At 46.6% G+C, this 25,371-nt stretch overlaps 1 protein-coding gene across 10 annotated transcripts in view; it reads left to right on the top strand.

The window, feature by feature from the left end:
• The window catches only part of TRIM2 (tripartite motif containing 2), a 186,602-nt gene that overhangs the window by 73,011 nt on the left and 88,220 nt on the right, over positions 1 to 25,371 (top strand). The window contains exon 1 of one of the 10 annotated variants that reach the window (XM_069556659.1): positions 6,218 to 6,962. The exons of 8 other annotated variants lie outside the window; for them this stretch is intronic. The gene's annotated coding sequence lies outside the window, so the exon portion shown is untranslated. Of the gene's footprint in view, positions 1 to 6,217; positions 6,963 to 25,371 lie in introns of those variants that run through there. One more of the 10 variants, XM_069556660.1, reaches the window with a different exon arrangement.

The following is a 25,371-nucleotide window of genomic DNA, read 5'->3' as shown; positions in this document are numbered from 1 at the left end:
CTGTGTATGGACCTATAACTGAATGAACATGGGCTCTTTCCAGCTGTTCCAACAGGTACCCAGCAGTCCCAACAGGTACCCAGCAGTCAGTGCCTGCTCTGAGGAGCTGAAGACTGCTCTACAGGCCGAGGAGCAGAAGGCGAGGCTAGAGATGCCCCAAAGCACTGGGCAGTGGCAGTCAGGAAGCCCAGGCCTCCGGAAGAATCTGCCAGGGAATACCTTCACCTTAGACCCATGACCCTTGACCCTTAGACTACTCTTTACCTCCTCTCTGGGTCCTGAGAACTTTATCTGTGAAGTTTTACCTTCTTTTACCATTTCACAAACTCGTAGAGATTAATTAATTCCCCAGAGAATCCCATTTCTCCAATCATAAATTGAACACCATAGATTTGCCCTGCAACCCATTTCAGATCCCCCAGAGGTGTTCACTTAGAGAAAAGATTAAAATCAGGGACTGCATAAATATACTTTTAGAATAAAGCACATAGAGTAAGGAAATAAGGCACAAGATCAAGTTCCTTTGAACATGTGTTTACTGTGCTGCAGGTTTTCACAAAGCCCTGTCTTGGGCGCTGAGGATGATCCAAAGAGTAAAAGGACGTCGATCTCGTTCATTAGATCCTGAGAGACTGCAGCCCTATAGCAGGAAGGGAAGGCCTGGAGAGGGATGGAGGCGTATGTGTGTCTGGGGGGCGGGTTACTACACAGGACTGCAGCTGTCTGGGGTAGGACCAGAGAGAGGGGAGAAATAATTGGGTGGTGGAGACATAAGAGACTTGGATTCAATCCCTGGGTTGGGTAGATCCCCTGGAGGAGGGCACAGGCAACCCACTCCAGGATTCTTGCCTGGGGAATCCTATGGACAAAAGAGCCAGTGGGCTACAGTCCGCAGGGTCGCAAAAGAGTCACACACAGGAGGGTCCTGAGCACAACCTGCTACATTTGTATGGCGGTGGGGGGTGGGCAGCAGTTCCCACCACCACCACCAAGCAATTTTCTGCAGCACCAGCATGTGTCCTACAGTTCAATTCAGTTCTGACACTGATCGCTGGAGAGAGCATCAGAGCCCACAGGTCAAGGGTTTGGTCCCGCAAGACTGCACCCTCCACTCCCCCAGCTCCCCCCGCTCCCTTCTGAAGCCAGTCACAAGTCCAGGTTGTCACCTGTGCTTCTGGTCCACCGGCTATAGATGGGGGTTTAAATGACCCCCTCCTTAGGGTCAGTTCACTTGCTAGAGCAGCTCACAGAACTCAGAGAAACGCTTTACTTACTAGGTCGCCAGTATTATGAGAGGATATAACTCAGGAAGAGATGGGTGGAGAGAGACGCAGGGCAAGGGTCGGGGAAGGGTGAGGAGCCTCTGGGCCTCTCCAGGGACACTCCTCTCCCTGAATCTCCATGTGTTCCCCAGCCTGGCTCTCAGAACTATGCCCTTTTGAGTTTTTATGGAGGCTTCATTGCATAGGCATGATTGATTAAATCACGGGTCAGTGGAAACTGATCAATCTCCAGCCCTTCTCTCCTCCCTAGAAGTCAGGGAGTGGGACTGAGCCAGTCTCCATCCTTCTGGTGTGATCCAGAAGTCACCTCATTAACATAACAAGACACACTTATGTGCTCATCACTCAGGAAAGTTCAAGGGTTTTAGGAGCTCTGTGCCAGAAATGCAACGAAGACCGAATGTGTATTTCTTATTATAAATCACAATATCATAGAGTGGGATTCAGATAGACTTGGAAAGGCTTTAGGAAAAATAATAAAACCCAAAGTTCTAAGTCAGTGATGGATATAAGATGTGTTATGAGACAGGTTGTTTTTGGGAGGGGAAATGGTATTTAACAATGTTCTTAGTGACTGACAACGCTACTCCAGTTAATTTGAGCATGAAGGGAATTTATTAAAGAATATTAAAACACCCTCAAGAAAGTGAAAGAACAACCTACAGGATGAGAGGAAATATTCTCAAATCATTTTCCATTAAGAGACTTGTTTCCAGGATATAAAAATTAAACACTAAAAGATAAATTTAAAAAGACAATTAAGAATGGGCAAAGAATGATGATTTCACAGCAATGTGAATAAATGTACTTAATACAGACAGGGAGGCCTGGCGTGCTGCAATTCATGGGGTCACAAAGAGTCGGACACGACTGAGCGACTGAACTGTGCACTTAAAAATGATTACAGTGGTCACTTTTATGGATTTTTTAAGCAAATTTACAAAAATTCGAATGGGTATGGTGCAGAAAGGGGAACCCCTTCCAAAAGGGCCTGAGGGTTGGCTCTTGCCTCACACTCGGAAATGAATTGTTCAGAGAGACCCTCGTGCTGACAAACCAAGAGCATTTATCGGAACAGGGGCTTGCAGGCAGAGAGCAAGAGGGCGAGGGGACCCGGGAGGACTGCGCTGCCACATGGCTCGGTCTCAGGTGGTGGTGACAGGGTTAGGTGCCGGGCTAACTCTGGCCAGTCATTCTGACTCAGGGCCCTTCCGAGGGGAACAAGCATCAGTCAGGATGGACCCTGGCGAGAAGGATGAACTGGCATCTCCTCTGTCCTTTGGGCCTGTTCTGAATTCTTCTGGTTGGCATCAGCCTCTTTGTTTCAAGCTCTTTACCAAAAGCTCCTGTTGCAGGGTAGCTCGTGCAGGTGGTTACTATGGTGCCTGGCCAGGGCAGGTGGTCTGGGACAGTTCCCCTAACAGGATTTTAATAGACATTTTTTCAGAGACGATACACAAATGGTCAAGAAGCACATGAAAAGATATTCAGCATTATTAGTCATTAGGAAAATGCCAATCAAAACCACAGTGAGATACCACTTTATGCCCACTGGGAAATTAGAACCCTAGTGATAGTGTAACATGGTGTAACTGCTCTGGAAAACAGTCTGGCAGTTCCTCAAATTTTTCAACCTAGAATTACCATATGACCCAGTAATTCTCCTCCTAGATATATACCCAAAAGAAATGAAAATATATGTTCCTACAAAAACTTGCACACAAATGTTTAAACAGCATTATTCACGCCAGCCAAAAAGTGAAAATCCACTGATGAACCAACAGACAAAATGTAGTATATCAAAGAATGATGCGCTGATTCGTGCTACAACTCGTGCTAATATGGATGAATCTTAAAAACTTTTTCATCAGTGGAAGAAGCCAGAACCATGAGATGAACCATTCATGAGATGTCCAGAATAGGCAAATCCGTAGAGACACAAAGTAGATTAGCTGTGGCTCAGGGCTGGGAGGAGGGGGAAACCAGGAGTGATCACAGGTGATGAAAATGTCCTGGACTTAGACAGTGGACTTAGATGGCTGCACAACCTTGTGAATATACTAAAAGCCGCTGGATTGTACACTTTTTTTTGAAGATTCATTTTTAAAAAATGGAAGTATAGTTGATTTACAGTGTTGTGTTACTTTCAGTGTCTAGCAAAGAGATTCAGTCATATACACACATACGCACATATATATATCTTGTTGGTTATCTCTCATATATATATATGGATTACACAGTTTAAATGGATGAATTTTATAGTGTGTGAATTATATCTCAATAAAGCATTTTTTTTTCTTTTTTAAGACTATTACATGGCTCAGAGAATCTCCGAGAAACCCAGAGAATTAGACTTAGAGGTTACCCCACTGAGAACGATCCCTACATTGTATCACAGGAAGGTTCCGGTACGGGCCCAGCACTGTTCCTCTGGGCATGCGCGTCTCGGACCTTCACCCCTGCTGGCCCTGGGCCTCTATATCTTTCTACCAGATTCCACCACCTCACAGAAAGCAGCTTCCTTAGAGTCTGCCTTCCCATATGGCTTTCATCCAGACTGAAGCCTAGCAACTATCCACCTGACTGCCAGAGCCTAGGCCAGGGTTTCAAGCCCCAGCTGTAAAGGAGGCTGAGAAAGCAGGCTAGGCGTGGGGACGAGTCAAACTAGTGTCCACTACCCCCAGTTCCCTCAGGGAGTTTGCTGGATAATGATTTTTTTTTTTTTAGATTTATTTTTTTATTTTTTGAGGTCCTGTGTGGCTTGCAGGACCTTAGTTCCCCAACCAGGGATCAAATCCAGGCCCCGGCAGTGACAGCACTGAGTCCTAACCACTGGACCTCCAGGGAATTCCCTGGGCAATGGTTTTAAAAATCACAAAATATTGGAGCGAAGTATTTGAAGCTCCTGTGTTCTGACCATTTGGTCCAATGACTAGCACACTGCCAGAGGCAATGGCAAGGTCTAGCTCTGTCTGGCCTGACTTGGTGAGATCTGGCAATGTGGATGATCCCTCTCAAACACGTCTCTTCACTGTGCGTAACCCTTCTTGTACCTTCTCATCATCTTTTTCTCACTTTCCACCTGGATCTGCTCTTTTAGCCACTTAAAACTGGTGTTTCTCTACAACTCCATATTGAATCCCACTCGATAACTTAATTTGCACTGTGAATGTTATGGGTTGAATTGTGTCCCACTAAAATCCCTATGTTGAAATCCTCACAGCCAGTACCTCAGAATGTGGCTTTATATGCAAATACAATCATTTCAAAATAGGGCAGATGTAACTGGTTACAATGAGTTCATACTGGAGTGGAGTGGCCTCTAATCCAGTATCCTGAGTGCATGCTGAGTCCCTTCAGTCGTGTCTAACTCTGTGCAGCCCCATGGACTGTAGCCCGCCAGGCTCAGTTGTCCATGGGATTCACCAGGAAATAAATCCTGCAGTGGGTTGCCCTCCTCTAAGGGATCTTCCCGCCCCAGGGATCAAACTTGCATCTCTTAAGTCTCATCTCTTGCATTGGCAAGCAGGCTCTTTACCACTAGCCCCACCTGGGAAGCCCCAATCCAGTATCACTGGTGTTTTTATAGAAAGGGGACAATTGGAAGCAGACACACAGGGAGAAGGCCCTGTGATTGAAGTTATGCTGCCACAAGTCAGGAAACTATCAGAAGCCAGGGGAGAGTCCTGGCGCAGATCCTTCCCTGGGGCCCTCAAGGGGGCATGGCTCTGTTCACCCAGTGAACTTGGATCTTTAGCCTCAGAACTGTGAGACAATAAATTTTTGTTGTGTAAGCCACTCCGTTGGTGGTATGGAAGCTCTAACAAATGTCGTGTATTTCCTTTATTGCTGTACTTACCTTCTTCTTCTAAGTGGTGTGCGTATGCATGTTCAGCCGCTCAGTTGTGTCCAACTCTTTGCCACCCTATAGACTAGGGCCCACCAGGCTCCTCTGACGATGGGATTCTCCAGGCAAGAATGCTGGAGTGGGTTGCCATTTCTTCCTCCAGGGGATCTTCCGGACCCAGGGATTGAACCAGCGTCTCCTTGCACCACCTGCATTGGCAGGCGGATCCTTTTCCCACTGAGCCACCTGGGAAGCCCTCTTATAAATGGAAAAGGGCCTAAGATATATGTTTAGCCCGTAATAATGTGGCAGCCTTGCCTGCTGCAACATTTGCAGTTGGATAGCCCACAAAAACCAGAAACCACTTGTTTCCTCATCTTCATTTGTCCCCCGGTGAGGGGCACCCTCCATCTACCCCGCCGGCCATGTCCGCAGTGCCTGCCTACAACTCTGCTCCTCCTTGCGTCTCCGCCACAAATCCTAGAGGTTGCACCTGTGGCACAGCTTTGGCGTACTCATCCATCCCAGCCCCACCTCCATCCTTTCCTAGACTGTCTTCCTTCTAGATGCCTTCCACAACGATCTCTCTCAAAGGCAAATCAAATCAAGTCACTTGTCTGCTTTAAAAGTCTTCAGAGAGGCCTCGCCGCGTGCAAAGGTCAGAAATGGGCCAGTCAGATCTTTCGGATCCGACCCCTCGCTGTCCTGCATAACCCCGTCTCTCAGCATTGCACCTCTCACCTGCTTTCTGCGCTCGTACAGATGCTCAGGTCTTCCTCTTCATTCCGCCTGGCGCCCGTTCAGTCTTCGAAACTCAATGGCAGCCTCCTCTGGGGAAGCCGGCCTTGATTTCCAGCATGATTCAAAACCCGTTTCAGTGTTCTTGCAACCCTCTTGACACGGGCTATTACAGCAATTTCACAACCGCTGAAATCATTGCTTTCCTCTCCCCTTCTCTCTCCCTGCCCTGCTACTCCTAAGGCACTCGCGAGTAGAGACCTCAGGCTTTTTCCGTCAGTGTTTCCCCAGCCTCGTGCCTGGCACAGAGGAGGCACACAAATGTTTCTAGGCGGAAGGAAGGGGAGGGGACGGAGCGGGGAGATTCCCTACATCGATCTAATTTACAGAATAAAATGGAAGACCTTGAGACACAGTAATTTCTCCTCGCGTCCCGCGCTCATTGTCAGAATTTACTTAAAGTAAACGCAGAGATTTTTTCCCCCTCTCTCCCTTTGAGGGCTGTGATCGCTTTGAATAATGAGCCATTCTGTTCTGGAGGCTGGCCCTTTACAGCAGCGTCAAACTGAAGTCATTCCCCCGAAGGGACAGACTTTGCAGCGTGTTTACCGAGCTGGGGGAGGAAGCGTGCGCGGGAGCAGCCCCGAGGACCGCGCCCACCCTTCGCCTGCCCCAGGGCTGCGATCGGCTCTCCCCCGGGAGCCGGCCGCCGAGCCCGCAGTCGGCGCGCAGGGGAAGGCTGTCTGCACCGGGGCGCCGCATCGCGTGCGCTTCGCCTGCCTTTTGTGCGGGGATTAGCGCCGCGCCGGGGCCGGGAAAGCGGCGGGCGCCGGGCGGCGCGTAATCCAGGATTTGCCGGGGCCGCGCGGTTGATGGAAAACAGATGTCTCAGCCCCGGGCCTGAGCACGGAGTGGAAGTGACCGCCCCGAGAGCCTGCTGGAAGCGAGGACGCCGAGTCCAGGCCCTCGGGGATCCAGCAGGGAGGCGGCGCTCCCTCGGCTCGTCCGTTTTCGCAGCTTCAGCCTAGAGCCCGGAATCCCCCGCCGCGGGCCGCGCACGCCGCTGCCGTCGCCGGGCGGGTCGCCGTCGCGCGGTAAGTCGCGGTTGCAGGACGGCGGCCCGCGCTGCGCGTGGGCGGCTGCGCCCGTGGGCTGCGCCGGCTCACCCGGAGCCTGCCCTCGGGGCTCCGGCTCCCGGACCGCGGTGCGCGGAGCCGGCGGAGACGCCGCTTCCGGGCCCTGGTCGACGGGCCGGGGCGGGGCTGGTGCTGGGGAGCCGGGGACCCGCCGCCAGTCCGGAAAGGGGCGAGCCCCGCTCGCTTTTCTCGGCATTTTGCAACTGAGGGAAGAAGATATTCTGTAACCTTACAGCGCGCGATTTAATAACTGTTGAAAAGGTGGATTTCCTTCTGTCTTGTTACATTTCGGTTGCTTTCCTCCAACCAACTCCTGAAACCGGGTTCCTTCCTAATTAGCTTCCACTCTGATCCTCTGCAAGTCTGGCTTCTTGGAGGAGAGAGATGTTGATTTTTGAGGGTTTTCGGGGCTTTTATGGATTGATACCTTCTGAAAATACATGCCCCATGTTGAAAACCGCACGCTGCGGACAAATTCGGTAAGAGTGGGAGTGGGGAGGAAGGCTGGTCTCATAAAGCGCCTGTCAGATCCCAAGTTTCTATGAACCCTAAATTAGTTTCCACCTGTAATCCAATCCCACAGGCAGCTAGTTCTCTCTCCACCCTTCCCCTCCCCTCAGGATTCACCAACCTTAAGAGCAGAGACAGCTTTAGATTCAAATGCTTTTTAAGTGGTTAATTTTAAGCACCTAGACATCCAAAGAGTAGGTGAGCCCCTCGGGTGGGAGGAATTGTTGTCATAGGAACAAGGCTCACCAATGCTTTTTTTCCTCCGTTAAATAGTTTTTAGCCTATTTTCTTATAAATGTTGAGAGTAACTTTTGCATCAGTCTTTAGGATATATGGTTGGTTTGTTGCGCGACTCTTTGGTGTTTCCGGGTCCTTTGTCAGGGGTTTGAAGATGGACTGTGCTCGCTGGGCTCACTACCTGCCGTTCTCTTGACCTCTGGTCTCAGATGGCTACGTGATTTCATCCCTGGCAGATTTAGCTGCCTTTGGACTGAAAGGAACAAAAGAGCAGAAATGACTCAGAACCCTTGGGCTACCTCAACTTTAACCAAAGATGCGAAGGATTTGATTGAATTCTTTATGACGCACATTACTTGTTTCTTCCTCTTCAAATATATCTAGGAATTAAGAGTCAATAATGGACGTAAATTTGAGCAAACTCCAGGAGGTAGTGGAGGACAGAGGAGCCTGGCGTGCTGCAGTCCATGGAGTCCCAAAGAGTCAGACACAACCTAGCTGCTGAACAACAAACAGCAACAATTTCAAAAGAAAACTACCTCCTTCCTCCCTTTAAGCCCAGATTTGGTTGAGTAGGGCATGGCCGCTTGCACTAATGAAATGTCTTCATGGTGGAGATAGTTCATATTCTGGACGGGGAAGGGGTGGTTTGCACCAGATCTCACTCACGCCCATGTTTGTACCTTCTTTTCTGTGGACCCTGCCTTTTTCTTTCTACCATTTTTTATGCTATCTTATTTAGGTACACACCATGACTCCATTTTGGCTCATGGAATCTAAGATATCTACCTTTTAGAGGCAAGTTTGTTTAGCTGACTGTGTCCCCGTATCAGTATTAGGACATTTTCCCATATCCTGCATTTGTTTTCCTGGAAAACTCTTTATCAAACCCTCCATTGGAAATTCCATTGTATCTCTCAAAAGTAAACCTGACCCAGGGATTGAACCAGCATCTCCTGCATTGCTGGCAAATTCTTTACCATCTGAGCAACCAGGGAAGCCCTATGTGCCATAGGTCTTGAATTATTTTTCTTGCGTCGTCATTTTAATGTTGACTTGCGTGGTTTCCTGATTGTCTGGTCAGCTTTTTATTCCTGCTTCATATTGAAACACAAATGGAAAGAACTTCTCACACTTCTTCACACCGAACAGAGCATACACACTGACTTTGATTTGTCCTTGGGTTGAATTCTGTCCTTGGAATTTCTGTCCACTGCTTACTTTAGAAAGAGGCTGGATATTTACCTTGGGGCTCAGGTGTGATATGTTTATTGGCCTTGTCTGAGCAGCAGTAACTCATCACCACTCCAGCTATTTCTTGATGAGAATTCGGCCTACTCAACAGAGATAACCCAATCTGGTAATTGGCACTTTCAAAGTGCCATCCTGAAATCCTAAAACCTGGGAAAATAACATGATCAGAACCTTCTCCTTCTCTTATTACTGAAAATGACACTGCTTGGTTTACAGTAAATCCATCTTGGGTTGTAAATCCCCCAAAGACAACCTTAGTTTGATTTGCACAGGTTCTAAATGTTGATGCTGGCAACTGTTGGCCAGATGCTTTTGATGCTGCTGCTAATGAGGCAGATAGAAACGGTGATAGTTTTCTTTTGGGGTTTCATGAGAAAATACCTTCATGGATATCTGTTTGCAAGGCCTCTCTGAGACTGTTATATTAAATATTTTGCGTCAGGGCTGAGGCACTGTCATTTTCCGTCACCAGCATTATTTCTTATCCTCTTAAATATCAGACCTTAAGACTGGCCTGCCAGTTGGCAGGTCTAAAAAAGTCAGTGCAAGTTACCTAAGAGTTTAGTTTATTTTCTCTGCAAGAAAATGGTAAGTCTTTGATATGGCTAGTATTTGTTCCTAGAGTTAGAAGAATCGGTGAATGCAGCCTTCAAGATAAGTAGTTAGAGAGGAAATGAAGGGGAATAAGTCTAATGACTGAGCCAGTTGTTTACCAGCCACTCAGCTTTTATGTATTTTTGAAGAGTGGAGCGGTAATTCAACCTCAGAAAGTGAGCTCGCTGGCAAATATGAATACTGGCTCCTTGCTATGTAAAACTGTTAGTTTTACATATCTCCCCTTTTAATCTCATCTTGATCCTAGAACCAAAATATCCTCTCCTTAGAATTTGCAATACTTTCTTTTTTTCATAACATACTGGATGTCTGGATGAAATTTATTTAGGCAGAAGAGCTGGCCAGAAAGATTAGGATGTGTCCTTGAGTCAAACAAAAACACTGTGTCCGTCAGCGTCTTTATTCATTTATGACAGTGTGGAAGGTCTCAGATAGAAGCTGTGGAACTGGTTTGCTTCCGCCCTACCTGCAGTAAAATGATCAACTTGCAGACTCCTGGCACCAGAGCAATTTGCACAAATATGCTGGAGGCAGTTGGCGGTCTGGAAGTTGATTAGCCATTTAAATCACTGTATCTTTATTGGAAATGTTTTTCAGGTTTCAGAATGTCTGCTGTTTGAGCAATGTCTTTTGGTTTCAGTTGTACTAAACCAAAATGTCTAGAGAGGCATAAAGTCTGGCTGACCTGCTTGTCCCCGTCTACGGTCAGGACTGGCGTTTTAGAACTTTCATTGCTGACCTTCAAGGATGCTGATTTTAAGGACCAGGAAACAACACGGGAAGGCTCTCAGGTTAAGACTCCTGAAAAGAGAGATCTGACAGAAGACCAAAAATGTCAAAGATTACACCCAGTTTTGTTTTGGAATGTTCTGTCCAATCAGAAGAAAGGAAAGCTGTTTTTCAAGCCCCATCTGTCAACCAACAGGATTTGTTGAACAAATATTATGTTTCAAACTCACTGCGTTATGATCTAAGAGGTACAATAGTGTAAAAGGCAAAGCATGAGCCTTGAAGGAATTTTCAAGCTTTGGTGGTGCCGTTAGACATCAATGAGTATCCTTCTCCCACCTGTTCACTGATTTCCTTACCTGGGTGACCAGGTCTAGGGCTGGGCTAGGAGCCCCCTCTATAATTCAGCTCAGATGTCTGCGAGTTGATTCCTTTGGCAGCAAAAGTTGTGTTCTTGGCTCTTCAACAGGACCTGGATAAAGTGACACTTTCTGTCAATCCCCAATTCGATACATGGCTCTATTCCTGTGATATTCCTTCCCCAGCCATCAAACAGTTCATTAATATCAAAATAACCCAAAATAGGGACATAGCTATCCTTGAGATTTGCCTTAATTTAGAGGACAGGATCAGGTCTCTTTCATCTTGAAAACAACCTCTCAGACTAAACAAAGACAGAATGTTCTCTTTTGCTGAGCACATGCAATTTATTTAAATTAGTGTTAAATATTCGACCATGGTGTCAAGGCTATTTTATAAACTCATCTGAAAAAGAATGAGTTTTCTGGGCCTTCACTGAGGGATTAAAAAAAAAAAAAAAGGCATTAGCCACATTGCAGGGGATTTGCATCTTGTTAGCTCGCCGGGATGTCCTCGCTGTTGGGCACAATGGCAGGGCACCTGGCTGTCTTTGTAGCTGGGCAGCCTTCCTCAGTTAGAATTCTGCTGGGAGTGAAGATAGTGAAGGAGGCACAGGAGGGGGAAGGAAAGGGCAGGAACCTGCAGGACTCAAAAGAAGGGAAGCTTGGGGTCAGTTCCGACCCGTCCCTTTTTGTGTAGTTCAAGGGTAACGCAGTTTCCTGTAGTTTTAATATGTTTTTAATTCAAGTATAGTTGATTTGCAGTGTTGTGTTCTTTTCTGCTGTACAGCAAAGCGATTTAGTTTTGCATATGCATATGTATACGTACATTCTTTTTTAATATTCTTTTCCATCATGGTTTATCATAGGCTATCAAACGTAGTTCTCTGTGCTATAGAGTGGACCTTGTCTATCCATTCTACCTATAAAAGCTTACATGTGCTAATCCCAACCTCCCATTCCATCCTTCTCCCAAACCCCGCCCCCTTGGCAACCGCAAGTCCTCTCTCTACGTCCTGATTAGGTTTCTGTTTCATAGGTTATTTGTGTTGTATTTTGATTCCACATGTAAGTGACCTCTAGGTCAGCATGGTGACCTCTAGGTCCATCCGGGTTGTTGCCGATGGCCTTGTTCCGTTCTTTTTCTGGCTGAGTGAGTGCTATTCCGCTGTACATGTGCGCTGTGTCTTCCTTTCCATTCACCTGTTGATGGACATGTAGGTTGTTTCCGTATCTTGACTATTGAGAATTTTCTGCTACGACCGTGGAGGGGGTGCATGTGTCTTTTTGAATTACAGTTTTGTCTGGATATATGCCCAGGGATGGGTTTGTTGGATCATATGGAAATTCTGTTTTTACTTTTCTGGGGAACTTGCATGCTGCTTTCCGTAGTGGCTATACCAACTTACATTCCCAGCAGTGTAGAAGGGTTTCCTTTTCTCCACATCCTCTCCAGCATTTATTTGTAGACTTTTTATTTATTTTGAATTATTTTTATTTTTCTGACTGTGCCTCACAGCTTGTGGGATCTTAGTTCTCCAACCAGGGGCTGAACCCATACTCCCTGACTACCAGGGAATTCCCTGTAGACTTTCTGATGATGGCCATTCTGACGGGTGTGAGGTGATACCTCATTGTGGTTTTGATTTGCATTTCTCTGATGATTAGGGATGCTGAGCATCTTTTCATGCAGCACAGCTTGCTTTAGTGGCAGCGCAGGCTGTCTCGGTGTGTAGTCGTCTCCCTCGTGCTGGTGAGTGGATTGTCTCCTTGGGGAGCTTGGGGCCGCTGGCACCCTGGCATTGAAGGCTGTCTTGGTGTGCAGTCGTCTCCCTCGTGCTGGTGAGTGGATTGTCTCCTTGGGGAGCTTGGGGCCGCTGGCACCCTGGCATCGTTCAGCATGTGTCCAGGGCTCCCTCTGCCTACCTCCTGCATTGGATTCTTTGTGTTTTTTTTTAATTTAATTTTTATTTTATAATGGAATACAGTTAATTTACAATATTGTGTTAATTTCAGGTGTACAGCAACGTGATTCACTTATGCACATACATATATGCATTCTTTTTCAGATTATATTCCCCTATAGGTTATTACTAAAGGCTTCCCTGGTGGCTCAGAGGTTAAAGCGTCTGCCTGGAATGCGGGAGACCCGCGTTTGATTCCTGGGTCGGGAAGATCCCCTGGAGAAGGAAATGGCAAACCCACTCCAGTACTCTTGCCTGGAGAATCCCATGGAGGGAAGAGCCTGGTGGGCTATAGTCCATGGGGTCGCAAAGAGTCGGACACGACTGAGCGACTTCACTTCACTTCGTAGGTTATTATAGAATATTGCGTAGAGTTCCCTGTGCTATACAGTAGGTCCTTGCTGTTTGTCTACTATCTATTTTATATATACTAGTGTGAACAGTAAGTCCCCTGCATATTAAGTTCATTTTGAGTGCGCATTTGCAAGTCCAGTTGGTTTTGTAAGTCCAACAAAGTTAGCTTGGGTACCCAAGCAACACAGTGGGCTATACAGTACTGTACGGTAATCGTTTTATAATAATTTTCACACAAATAATACGTAAAAATGCAAATTTTTTTTTAAAATTTTACAGTACAGTACCTTGAAATGTTCAGTAGTACAGTACAACAGCTGGCATCCAGAGTCTGACACTGAGTAAGCAGGCAAGAAGTTACTGTTTGGAGGGGCAGGGGAGGGTGGGAGATGGTAGAGCTGAAGGACCATCAGCAGGAGATGCAGGGCAAGCTGCAGTTTCATGCCTGACATTGTTGGAATGCGAGATCACATCTTTGAAAGTTCGCAACTTGACAGTTTGTAGGTAGGGGACTTATTATATATGTTAATCCCAAACTCCTAATTTATCCCTCCCCCCGTCTTTCCCCTTTGTAGCCATATTGTGTGAGTCTGTTTCTATTTTGTAAGTAAGTTCATGTGAGTCTTTTTTTTTATGATTTCACATGTAAGTGATATGATATTTGTCTTTGACTTACTTCACTTATGATCATCCATCCATGTTGCTGCAAATGGCATTATTTCATCCTTTTTATGGCTGAGTAATATTCCATTGTGCCACGCCTTTATCCATGCCTCTGCTGGTGGACACAGGTTATTTCCATGTCTTGGCTATTGCAAGTAGTGCTGAGATGAACACTGGGGTGTATGTATCATGTAGAATTGTGGTTTTCTCTGGAGGTATGCCCAAGAGTGGAATTGCTGGATCATATAGCAGCTCTGTTTTTAGTTTTTAAGAAACCTCCGTACTAGTCTCCGTAATAGTTGTGTTAATTTACAGTCCCACCAGCATTTATTGTTTGTAGACATTTTGATGATGGCCATTCTGACCAGTATGACGTGACACCTCAGTTTGATTTGCATTTCTCTACTAATCAGCGATATTGAGCTTCTTTAAATGTGCTTTTTGACCATCTGTTGATCTTCTTTGGAGAAATGTCTATTTAGATCTTCCTGCATTGGATTCTGCTTATGAAAAGCAAAATAATTGCCAGATTAGTCAAAGAAGGAGATAATAAAAGTGAGCCTCTTAAGGAATGTGAGCACAATCCTGGAAACCCCCCTTCTTTTAGCATGACCAGTCAGAAGTTACCCACGGGAGGTGGATACAGAGACACTCAGATAGGTTGAATGTTTGTGTCTTGATAGCAGCAGAACAGAAATGGCAAAACTTACATGTCTTTCTCTGGTAAATCATAGCCAAGGATGAAACCACTGGTCAAGGGAAAACTTAACAAATAGTTACAGAATGTAGCCTCCAGACCTGGTGCCATGAAGAAGTCTTTTCTCACTAACTTATTTCCATTTTAGAGAAGCTGTGCCCATAAGCCTGTTGTGCCACGCACTCTACAACAGATGAGCCTGAGATGACAGACATTTTCTTTCGTCCCAGATCACACAGAAGTCACACAGTCCTGCTATACAAGGCAGTGATGTGACTGGGTGTCATTTGCTTAGAAGAAGGATGAGCAGAGGCTAAGGGGCACTGGGGGGGTGGGGGTGGGGTGGGGTCTTCTCTGCTGTTTTTGCCTATTTTCAGCCATCAAGTAGCAATTACGCTTCAAGTGTCCTTCATCCCCTTCCTCCCCAAACATCTCAGTCCAGAAGTCTGAAGTACAAAATACTTTGATGCCTAAAGGCTACAACCCACTGGAAGCTGCCCCCCACCCCCACCCCCACCCCACAACATGGGAAGATCTAGGAGCTTGAAACAGGAAGAAGTGGGAGGGCGGGAGGGGGAGGGAGTCTGTGCAAAGTATTCCTTTTTTCCCTGTGACATTTACTCTAATGTTTCTGCTTCAGCTCCAGACCCCACAGGGGAAGGTATGTTTTATTCATTTTTAAAATGATCTCATTGAAAGAAAAAAATCAGTTGGGCCTCTCTGGGATTTCCTCTATAAGGCTTCTACTTGTAGTCCACCTAACTGCTTAAACAAAATTTCTGAATTTTTAATAAGCGTCTATTATAGATCAAATTCATACTACTTTCTAAAAAGCCTTTGCATGTCAAGAATGGGAAATAATTAAGAGTTTGCTTTGAATAGTTAAAAGCAGTTTCTGTAATGGGAGAGGGCCAGACATGTTGAGTTATGAAATTCTGAATTCCATCTGCATGGGAGCTGGTTTTCATTTGTAACGTAGTACAAGATATTCTTGGCATGTTTGGGGCTCATTCCACACAGGATGCTCCATGCTGGAACTAAATCTAAGTAGAACTAAATAGATTTCTTTTCTTAGATATTTTTCCGAAACCATTTCCTCTCCATCAGGTCGCTTGGATGCAGGCATTCACCAAAGTGCTGCCGAGTCTGGGCCTTTCAGTATGCAGTCTGCATTATTCAGCCATCCGGCGGGGACCTGTTGATAGGGGGTCCGTAGGGACAGGAGGTCACCAACAGACCAGAGGGATGGAGTCACTGCTGGTGGAGACGCTCAGACCTCCTGCTTGTCTCCTAGACCTGTTTTCCAGGCCGTAGAGACCCAGGGCCCAGTTTTCTGAATTTTGCACATAAAAAACAGCTGCAGTGCTTTCTAACGTGCCGTCTGTATTTGGCATCTGGAACTTCAGGCCGACCACGCAAAGTTGTTGGCCAAAGTTTAAAGTTGGTGAAACAAATACCAAAGGTGAAGTGAAAGAAGGAAAGTTAGTTTAATCCCTTTTAAAAAGAAACATTAAATTAAGGAAAACAAGTCTAAATTCATATGGCTGGGGAAAGATTGCTGGTCTGGGAACATGAATACTCACCAAACGCGTCGACTCCATGTAACACCACAGCAGGTCTTCTTTGGAAATTGGACTTTGGCTCTTTTGATATGCTCGTGGAATGGACCATATTGAGATTCTAAATTGACGGAGGTCGACTTGCTTTTTTTTAAAATATTTATTTATTTGACTCTGCTGGGTCTTGGTTGCGGCATGTGAGATCTAGTTCCCTGACCTGGGATAGAACCCACGCCCCCTGATCTGGGAGCTTGGAGTCTTAGCCACTGGACCACCGGGGAAGTCCTCAACCTGCTTTTTGTATTTCAGGCATTTTTCGCAATTCTCGATTAGCTTTCAGTCATAAAACCAGTAGAACTAAATGACCAAATAAAACCAGAATGCAATGTTAAACCTCTTGACTTGGGGATGACCCATTACCTGTGGGTTTATTGCACCAGAGCTGTGTGTCAGGGACTGTCAGTGTCCTTCCGAGAGCCTGAGGTCCTGCACGCCTCAGGGAGACTGAGGTGGCCGCACGCTGTCTGTCTTTTCTTTATGAAGATAACCCTGCTGACCCCCTGGACCTGCTTTGTGGTTGGCTCCATCCTTCCTCCCGCTCTGTTAGTTGTGAAGTTTATTGCCTGCTGTGGCACAGACCTAGAAGAGCCAGCTCACTTGGCTCAAGCCCATAATTTCCTCAGAAGGGCAGCTAACTAGCTGAGCTAACCTGGCACTGTGATGATAATGATTTAATCTCACATTTGAGCAAATCTTCACCTTTTAAAAATCACTTTCATGTAAATTGTTCCACCTTATCTTTACAAGGACTCTGAGAAGTAACATTTTAGAGGTAAGGAAGTCCAGTGACTTTTCAAGGAAAGGAAGTTTGGACTCACAGCTTTGATGTTCCTCATTGACCCAAATGCTCAGTAATGTCTGATCAGATGTTATGTAATAAAATAATAGAAGAATTGTGGGAGCCTCTGGTCAAAAAGATGTTTTATTGAGTAAACAAATCTAGGGAGGTGTCTGGAAAAGTGATTTCCAATAGGGACTTAAAATTTAACTCAAATATTAACTTAAAATTTAAGACCCGAGAGCATCACAGAAGAAGCCGTTAGGGAACTGTGAACAAGCTGCGATTGGGTGTCCGTTTATAAGACATAAGACTTGACAACGATAGTTTAGAGAAGGGGAAGAGGCAATCGGCCGAAAGATCAGTGACACTGTAATGGCGGGGGAGAGACTGATGTTGCAGGCTAAAGAATGTGCGAGGTTTTGATGGCAGAGAGAAGCAGGTGGGGGACATCGCAAGCAAAGGTGGAGAGCCATTTCCAGATCAGGACGAGAGGGAGACACGTCTGATTGGTGCGGAGACTGACCCGAAGGCCAAAGTGGGGAACTTGCGGGAATAAAGGTTGAATGGGGAGGGAGGGGTCGAATTAAAGATCTTTAAGGCCAGAGACATGGCAGAGAATGTGTGGGCAGGGCTGGCCCCTTCTGGGGAGTGGGAGTGAGCCTCTGGCTCCCAGCAGCCGCAGGCTTCCTTGGCTTACGGATGGGGCTCTCCCCGTGTCTTCACGTTGTCCTCCTTCTCTGTCCAAACTGCCTTTTTTTTTTTTTTATTTTATAAGGACATCAGACATATTAGGAGCTTCCTTGGTAGCTCAGCTGGTAAGAATTCACCTACAATGCAGGAGACCTAGGTTCAATCCCTAGGTTGGGAAGATCCCTTGGAGGAGGGAATGGCTACCTCCTCCAGTATTCTTGCCTGGAGAATCCCATGGACAGAGGAGCCTGGCAGGCTATAGTCCATGGGGTTGCAAAGAGTCAGACACCGCTGAAGTCAGACTGAACATGCACACACCAGACATATTGCATTACGGTCCACTTGACAGCTTCATTTTCACCTTGTCACCTCTGTGAAGATCTGTTTCCAAATAAGGTCATATTCTGAGGTGCTGCTGCTGCTAAGTCACTTCAGACATGTCCGAGTCTCTGTGACCCTATAGATGTCAGCCCACCAGGCTCCCCCGTCCCTGGGATTCTCCAGGCAAGAACACTGGAGTGGGTTGCCATTTCCTTCTCCAGTGCATGAAAGTGAAAAGTGAAAGTGAAGTCGTTCAGTCGTGTCCGACTCTTTGTGACCCCATGGACTGCAGCCCACCAGGCTCGTCCATCCATGGGAGTTTCCAGGCAAGAGTGCTGGAGTGGGGTGCCATTGCCTTCTCCGAGTCTGAGGTACTAGGGGACTTCAGAAACATATCTTTTGTGGGGAGGGGGGTGGGAGACGCAGTTCGACATGTAACGGGAGCCTTTAAAGAGTCTTGAGCTGCAGAGTAAGAGAGGAAAAGGTTATTTTAGTAAAGAGACAAAGAACAAAACACTCAGTACACTGCGGGCAAGAGAGAGATACAGACGTGGAGCACAGGCTGGAGAAAAATTAGGTGAGATCAAAGGAGTATTTGAGCAGCTTTCAGGAGTAGAAGTGATAACCATTTTAGAACATGACAGTTCACAGAGCCTTTCTGCTGTGCTACATGTGTTGATCATGATGAGCGTGTCTGGAATCCCAGGGCTCTGGCCTGGGAGGAGGACCAGCGGGGAAGTCATCCACACCAGTGAGGGCAGCTGCTTGTGCCACATGTGAGGCAGTGACAGGGCGGAGGCACCTGCAGGTCACGGGGGACCCAAGCCAGCTGTCCTCTCTCTCGCTGTGGATTTGGACGTTGAGTGCATGCACGCTGGCCTCTGAACCACGAGACGGGGTGAGATGCCCCAGGGAACGGACGCACAGGGGAGAGTGGTGGGCTTGGAATTCTGGCACTGCTCGTGGAAAGCAGCAGCGTGGAAAGAGGTAGAAGAGAGGCAGCAAGGTTCTGAAGAGACAGTTTCAACGCCACGCACTGTAGACAGCGAGAAAGGAACTGGGAGAGAGTTGACTAGGGGGTCAGCCTGGGGAAGACTTGGATTTCTGTTGTTCTTCAGCTGCTCAGTCATGTCCGACTCTTGAGACCCCATGAACTGCAACACGCCGGGCTTCCTGTCCTTCACCATCTCCTGGAGCTTGCTCAAACCCATGTCCATCGAGTCGGTGATGCCATCCACCATCTCATCCCCTGTCATCCCCTTCTCCTCCTGCCCCCAGTCCCTCCCAGCATCAGGGTCTTTTCCAATGAGTCAGCTCTTCACATCAGGTGGTCAAAGTATTGGAGTTTCAGCTTCCGCATCAGTCCTTCCAATGAATATTCATGGTTGATGAATTCATTGGAGAGAGCCAGTGTCAAGGAAAAGATAGTAAGAAATAAGATGGTAGCCACAGGGCAGTAGGATTCAGAAAACGGTCGGGGCTTTTATTCTGAAGTCAGTTTTTTTAAGATACTGATTACGAATAGAAACCACCACCCAAAGCACCACAATCAAGATAGAGAACAGGTTCTGCTCCCCTAACCTTCTGTCCTGCTGAGGGACTTTCTGAGAGGAAACCGGGGTCCATATCGTCAAAGCTGTGGTTTTTCCAGTAGTCAATGTGGAGATGTGAGAGTTGGACCATAACGAATGGATGCTTTCCAAATTTGGTGCTGGAGAAGATTCTTTGGGAGTCCCTTGGCCAATCAATCAAGCCAATCAAGCAAGTCAATCTTAAGTAAGTCAACCCTGAATACTCATTGGAAGGACTGATGCTGAAACTGAAGCTCCAATACTTTGGCCATAAGTATTGGAAATAGCCAACTCAATGGGAATAGCCAACTTAGTGGAAAAGACCCTTATGCTGGGGAAAATTGAGGGCAGGAGAAGGGGGCGACAGAAGAAATGAGATGGTTGGATCGCATCACTGATTCGATGCCATGGACATTTGATGCCATGTCCACTGATTCGATGGACATGAACTCGGGGAAACTCTGGGAGGTGGTGATGGACAAGGAAGCCTGGCATGCCGCATGGGGTCATGGAGAGGCCGACATGACTTGGCAACTCAACAACAACAGGGTTTGTTTGAACTCAGAAGGGAGGGAAATTATGTTAAAGGATAAAATGTTGGCAGTAAAGAAGAATGAAGGGTTAACTGAGAGATTGAGCCCCTGGAGCCACTGAGAAGGGTTTAATTCTGCTGAAAAGGAACACTCCTGTCTTCCTGTGGAGCAGCAGGAAGAGTATGTACGTTCAGGTTCTGTGATATATTTGGGGAGTGGATTCTTACAGTCCTGCCAGCAGAATCGTTTCCTGCTGAGCAAGATGTTAAGTGCCATATTCCATAACTTCCCCCTTGGAGGTATAATTTCCTGTTGCAATTACTGTCTGCAAGAATTACATCAAAGTGAAGGGCAGGCACAGGGCAGGTTTGCTGTGGGCTGTGTGCCCACAGTCTGCTGCCACTGAATACTGTAGCAGCTTTAGAGCCAACAACTTCATCGTTCTCCAAAGTCAAGGTCTCAGCATCTTTTCCTGTCCCATACAGTGGAAACACTTGGCAGCCAAAAAAAGCTTCCATCCCCATAAACGTGTGTTGCAGCCAGTGGATGACACTGCTGAAGGGCTGGCTCCCACAGACATGTCCTCGGGGTGTAATTTGGCGCAAGAGATTCATGTCTCATCGTGTTACGCTTTTGGCCCAGAATCACCCTGCAGTGGATTCTCTCCTGTGGTCTGGGGTGTGGCTGAGCCTGCTCCTCACCTTTGTGGTCCCACCTCGGCCGCCTGATTCAGGTGCAGGAGGCAGTAGGTGTTGAACAGCTGTTCTCAAACTGTAGGTTTCATGAGCAGGTTGCGAATCAAGCTGTGGGTTGCAGGCAGCCTACTTAAAAAAAGAAACAGGGTGGAAGACAGCAGGGAACTGAGTGTGACATCACGAAACTTTTGTTTTAGTGAAAAATCTGTGCCTGTACTGGAGCCCATGTTTGCACTGTGGATCACTGTCACAAACGTGTGGGAGACTGAGGTGCGGTATTAGTCCCTTACTAATAGTGTGGCCCTTGGCAGGTCACCTAATGTCTTTGTGGCTTCGTTGGAGCCGTAGTCTGTAAAATGGGCATGTTAGTAATAACAATATCTGTTTCATAGGATTGTTGAAAAGATTAAAGAGAAAATGCATGCAAAGCATTATGGACTGCTCCTGGTTAATAATCCACAATTATGATACTTTCTTTTTCTACCTAGATCTGTAGCCCAAACCTTTGTTTCCTACCCAGACCTTTCTTCTGAGACTGGAACTATGAACCCAACAGTCCAAACTTGAACTCATCAGCACCTTCTCTCCCCAAGCCACCCACTCCCCGCCCCCAGCCCCCAGCTGCCCCATTTGCCTGCCCCCAAACACACAGGCTCCTCTGCTCTGGAATCCACTCTTCTACGAGAGGGGCCATCACTGCCCTCTTGGGCTGTCTGAGCATCATCTTACTCAAGCAGAATTCTAGGCCAGGTCCCCATCACCCCTTGCTGGGCTAGTGAGAGTCTGCCCAGTGTCTTGCCCTGCTCACCACACCTTGCCTCTTGTGTATCCATCCGTCCCTTCCAGGCTGTCCTATGTGTACGTCTTCAGTGGCTCTCATGGATTCCAAGTTAGCGTTCACACCGTTCAGCATACAAAGCGAGGTCCATCACATCCTGGGCCTCGTCTCTCCCTACCCTCGTCTCTCCCGCTCAGCCTCGTGCTTCACGCAGACTGCCTGGTGAGCTGCTTCTGCCCATGCATGCATGCATACGTCGAGGTCTCTTGTGCCTAGGATGCTTGCTCCACCTTCTATTCTACAACTTTTATTTGTCATTTGGGCTCAAGGTTGGTTTTCAAAAGAGAAAGACTTAGGTTTGAATCCCCTAGTCAATAGTTAACAGCTGTGTGATTTTTTTTTTTAAGTACTAAAAAATAATTTTTATTTTGTTTTTCAGTTGCTTTGGTTGCTTTATTATTATTATTTTTTAATTGGAAATTGAAAGTGGAAGTGTTAGTCACCCTGTCATGTTTGACTCTTTTCGACTCCACAGACCATAGCCCACCAGGCTCCTCTGTCCATGGAATTCTCCAGGCGAGAATACTGGAGTGGGTTGCCATTCCCTTCTCCAGAGGATCTTCCCAGGCCAGAGATCAAACCCAGGTCTCATGCACTGCAGGCAGATTCTTTACCATCTCAGCCACCAGGAAGCCCATTTTATATGCAATATAGTTGACTTACAACACTCTGTTAGTTTCATGTGTACAGCAAAGTGATTTATATATAAATACAGATATTATATGTATTCTTTTTCAGGCTCTTTTTCCATATAGGTTGTTACAGAATGTTGAGCAGAGTTCCCTGTGCTATACAGTCGGTTATTTTTGATTATTGTTTTTATATATAATGGTGTATATGTTAATCCCAATAGCTGTGTGATTCTGAGAAGCAAACTTCTGAGGCACTTGAAGTCAGTTTATGCATCTGTAAAATGGGAATAGCAATGTCTCCCTCACAGAGTTGTGAGGATTAAATGAATGAGTTTGTATAAAGAACAATGCCTGGCACAGACTAAGGGCTTAACGAATAAATGGCTGTTCACTGTTGATTTAATGTAATTATCATTATAATTATATAACAGTATAATTGTTTATTTAATATAAATTTTTATTTAAAATTCAGTTTTCGTCCTCTGGAGCAGAGCTTCTCGCAGACCCGAACGTGTCTGGTTGTCCGAGATTAATGTCTGCACCAGCTGTTCCTTCTGACCAATCACCCTTCCCATTCTTCTTCCTGCAGCCATCCCTCAGAACTTGCAGATAGATACCTGACAATATAGTCATGATTCGTAAATGTATCCTTGACGACTGAATGGATGTAATTACTTCCTGACGGGTGTTCCTGCCATCTCTCTTTCAGGAAACTCATTCTGTTAACTGCAGCTGGATTAGTTCTCTTAGAGTTCCGTCATTTACCTGGCTTCTCACGTTTCTCCGGTCACTGTATTCTGCTAACACTAGCAGTTAGGACCACCCCCGAGACGGCTTCTGTTTAGTGTTCCAGACTTTCCTGTTTTTTCCCCACCTTATGCCGTGTGCTTGCACTGCCTGTGTGCTCATCCATGCTGGCTCTCTCTGCCTGGAAACACCAAACACCTTAGCTGCCGGCTTTTCGTCCCCTCATCTTTGCCTCTCACCATCCCACAAACCCTGTGAAGCCTCTTTCAGTGTTACTGCACGACAGTCCTAGAACCTCTTCTGATCCTTTTTTTAAAAAATTTTGTTCCTTTATTCTGTGTGGGTGGCGCTGGGTCTTCATCACTGCGCGCGGGGCTTTCTCTCGTTGCAGCTAGTAGGCTCCTCTGGCCCTGGGCGCACGGCCCCCGTGGGTGTGGAGCAGGGGCTTTGGGCTCCTCTGGCCCTGGGCGCACGGCCCCTTGGTTGTGGAGCAGGGGCTTCCTTGTTCTGCAGCACGTGGGATCTTCCAGGACCGGGGATCAAACTTGCGTCTGTTGCATTGGAAGGCAGATTGCCATCCACTGTGTTTTTATTTATTTTTATTTTTTTTTTAAATTTATTTATTTGTATTTCTTTACTTGGCTGCTCTGGATCTTAGTTGTGGCACTCAGGATGTTCAGTCTTTAGTTGTGGCATGTGGGATCTAGTTCCCTGACTAGGGATGAAACCTGGGCTCCCTGCATTGGAAGCCCAGAGTCTTGACCACTGGACCACCAGAGAAGTCCCTGACCCATTTTCTAAATAAACAAAAGTGAATTTGCTCCATCCTCTCTTGCCCCCTCGACTATCTGCTGTGGTTTGCAAACTGTCTCGTGTAGGTTGTCGACTGTCCTCTATTCAGCAGCTTATCTGCATACTTGGTTTTGACAGCAAGTTTATTGAGCCCAAGAATTGGGTCTTAAACTTCTACGTAAACTTTACAGCGTCTGGAACATCAAGTTGCTTGTCATTTCTCTTGTTTGAGGGAATGAACAGAAATGAGAATCAGCCAGACTGGGCCCTCTGCCTGCTTGCTGCTTTATCTTTGGGGGTTGGGGTAGGAGAGATTAGAGTTTAACTCTTGCCTTTGGACTCTTAAATATAATTCATCTAGCTGTACATTGGCACCATGTCATAACCACATTGTACTAGGTGTCAATAAACATGCTTGATGAATTAATGATTAATTGGTGGTTTGGTTGCTTTTAGAACTAATATACCTTCAGGTCTACTGTTCATGGTCCTTAGTGACTTAAGAGCATACATACTAATAAAACTGAGTAAGAGTCAAAGTATATGAAATGTGAGGCTGTTAATACACACGTTGGGGGTGATAGTAGTATATGCTTATATACATGGATATACTCTCTATTGGGTTTCCCATGTGGCTCAGTGGTAAAGAACCTGCCTGCCAATAGAGGAGACATAAGAGATGTGGGTTCAGTCCTTGGGTCGGGAAGATCCCCTGGAGGAGGGCATGGCAACCTACTCCAGTATTCTTGCCTGGAGGGTTCTGTGGACAGGAGCCTTGCGGGCTACAGTCCGTGAGGTTGCAAAGGGTCTGATACAACGGAGCACACTCGCACGTATCCTCTACAAAAGCTGGAGGATCAGGACAGGCTATGAATGGCTCACCAACACTGAAACCTAATTTTTTTTTTTTCTTTTTCAAAGACTAAAAGGTCCGCTGGTAGTTTGTGCTCCAATTCCACCCCCCTGTGATCTACAGCTTCCTGGCTGTGTGAAGCCTGAGGTGTGGTGGGTGATCTGCCACACTGAATGTGGCAAGGGAATGGCCTTCAGAGCTGATCTGGATGCAGATGGCCTGAAGCTCAGTTTCTCTAATCCACAAGAAACTGAACCTCCTTCCTCAAAGCGAAAGGGCCAGACAGGTGGATCTTCTCATTTGTTTGTCCTGCCCCTCTTTCCATCTAACCCCTGAGTAACGGTGAGCCTTAAGGTGGTGGCGGCTATAGCTTTTGTGTGTCTGAGTCCAAACAATACTCAGGAACAAGTTTACAAACTAATTAACCAAATCTACAAACCAAATTAACACAGAATTCTTAAGGAAGGTTTGCCAGTTCTAAGTTGTGTATATGTTTTGATGAGTCCTAACTTCCAAAATTATTAAAGCATGCTGTGTGGCATCACACATTTTACAGTTTACACCCAAGCAGATTGTGAAATGTCACATCTGCCCTTAATGACAGGCGTTGTCGTGTTGTATTAGTAACTTAGTCGTGTCTGACTCTGTAGCCCCCCAGGCTCTTCTGTCCATGGGATTTTCGAGGCAAGAATACTGGAGTGGGTTGCCATTCCCTTCTCCAAGGGATCTTCCCCACCCAGGAATCGAACCCGGGTCTCCGGCACTGCAGGCAGATGCTTTACCGTCTGAGCCACCAGTTCAATTCAGTTCAGTCGCTCAGTTGTGTCGGACTCTTTGCGACCCTATGAACCACAGCAGGTTCATGGGGTCCCTGTCCATCACCAACTCCCGGAGTCCACCCAAACTCATGTCC

The sequence above is a fragment of the Ovis canadensis genome, chromosome 17 (assembly GCF_042477335.2).
Source record: "Ovis canadensis isolate MfBH-ARS-UI-01 breed Bighorn chromosome 17, ARS-UI_OviCan_v2, whole genome shotgun sequence".
In the NCBI taxonomy this organism is placed as follows: domain Eukaryota; kingdom Metazoa; phylum Chordata; class Mammalia; order Artiodactyla; family Bovidae; genus Ovis; species Ovis canadensis.
This window is presented reverse-complemented; position numbering and strand designations above follow the sequence as displayed.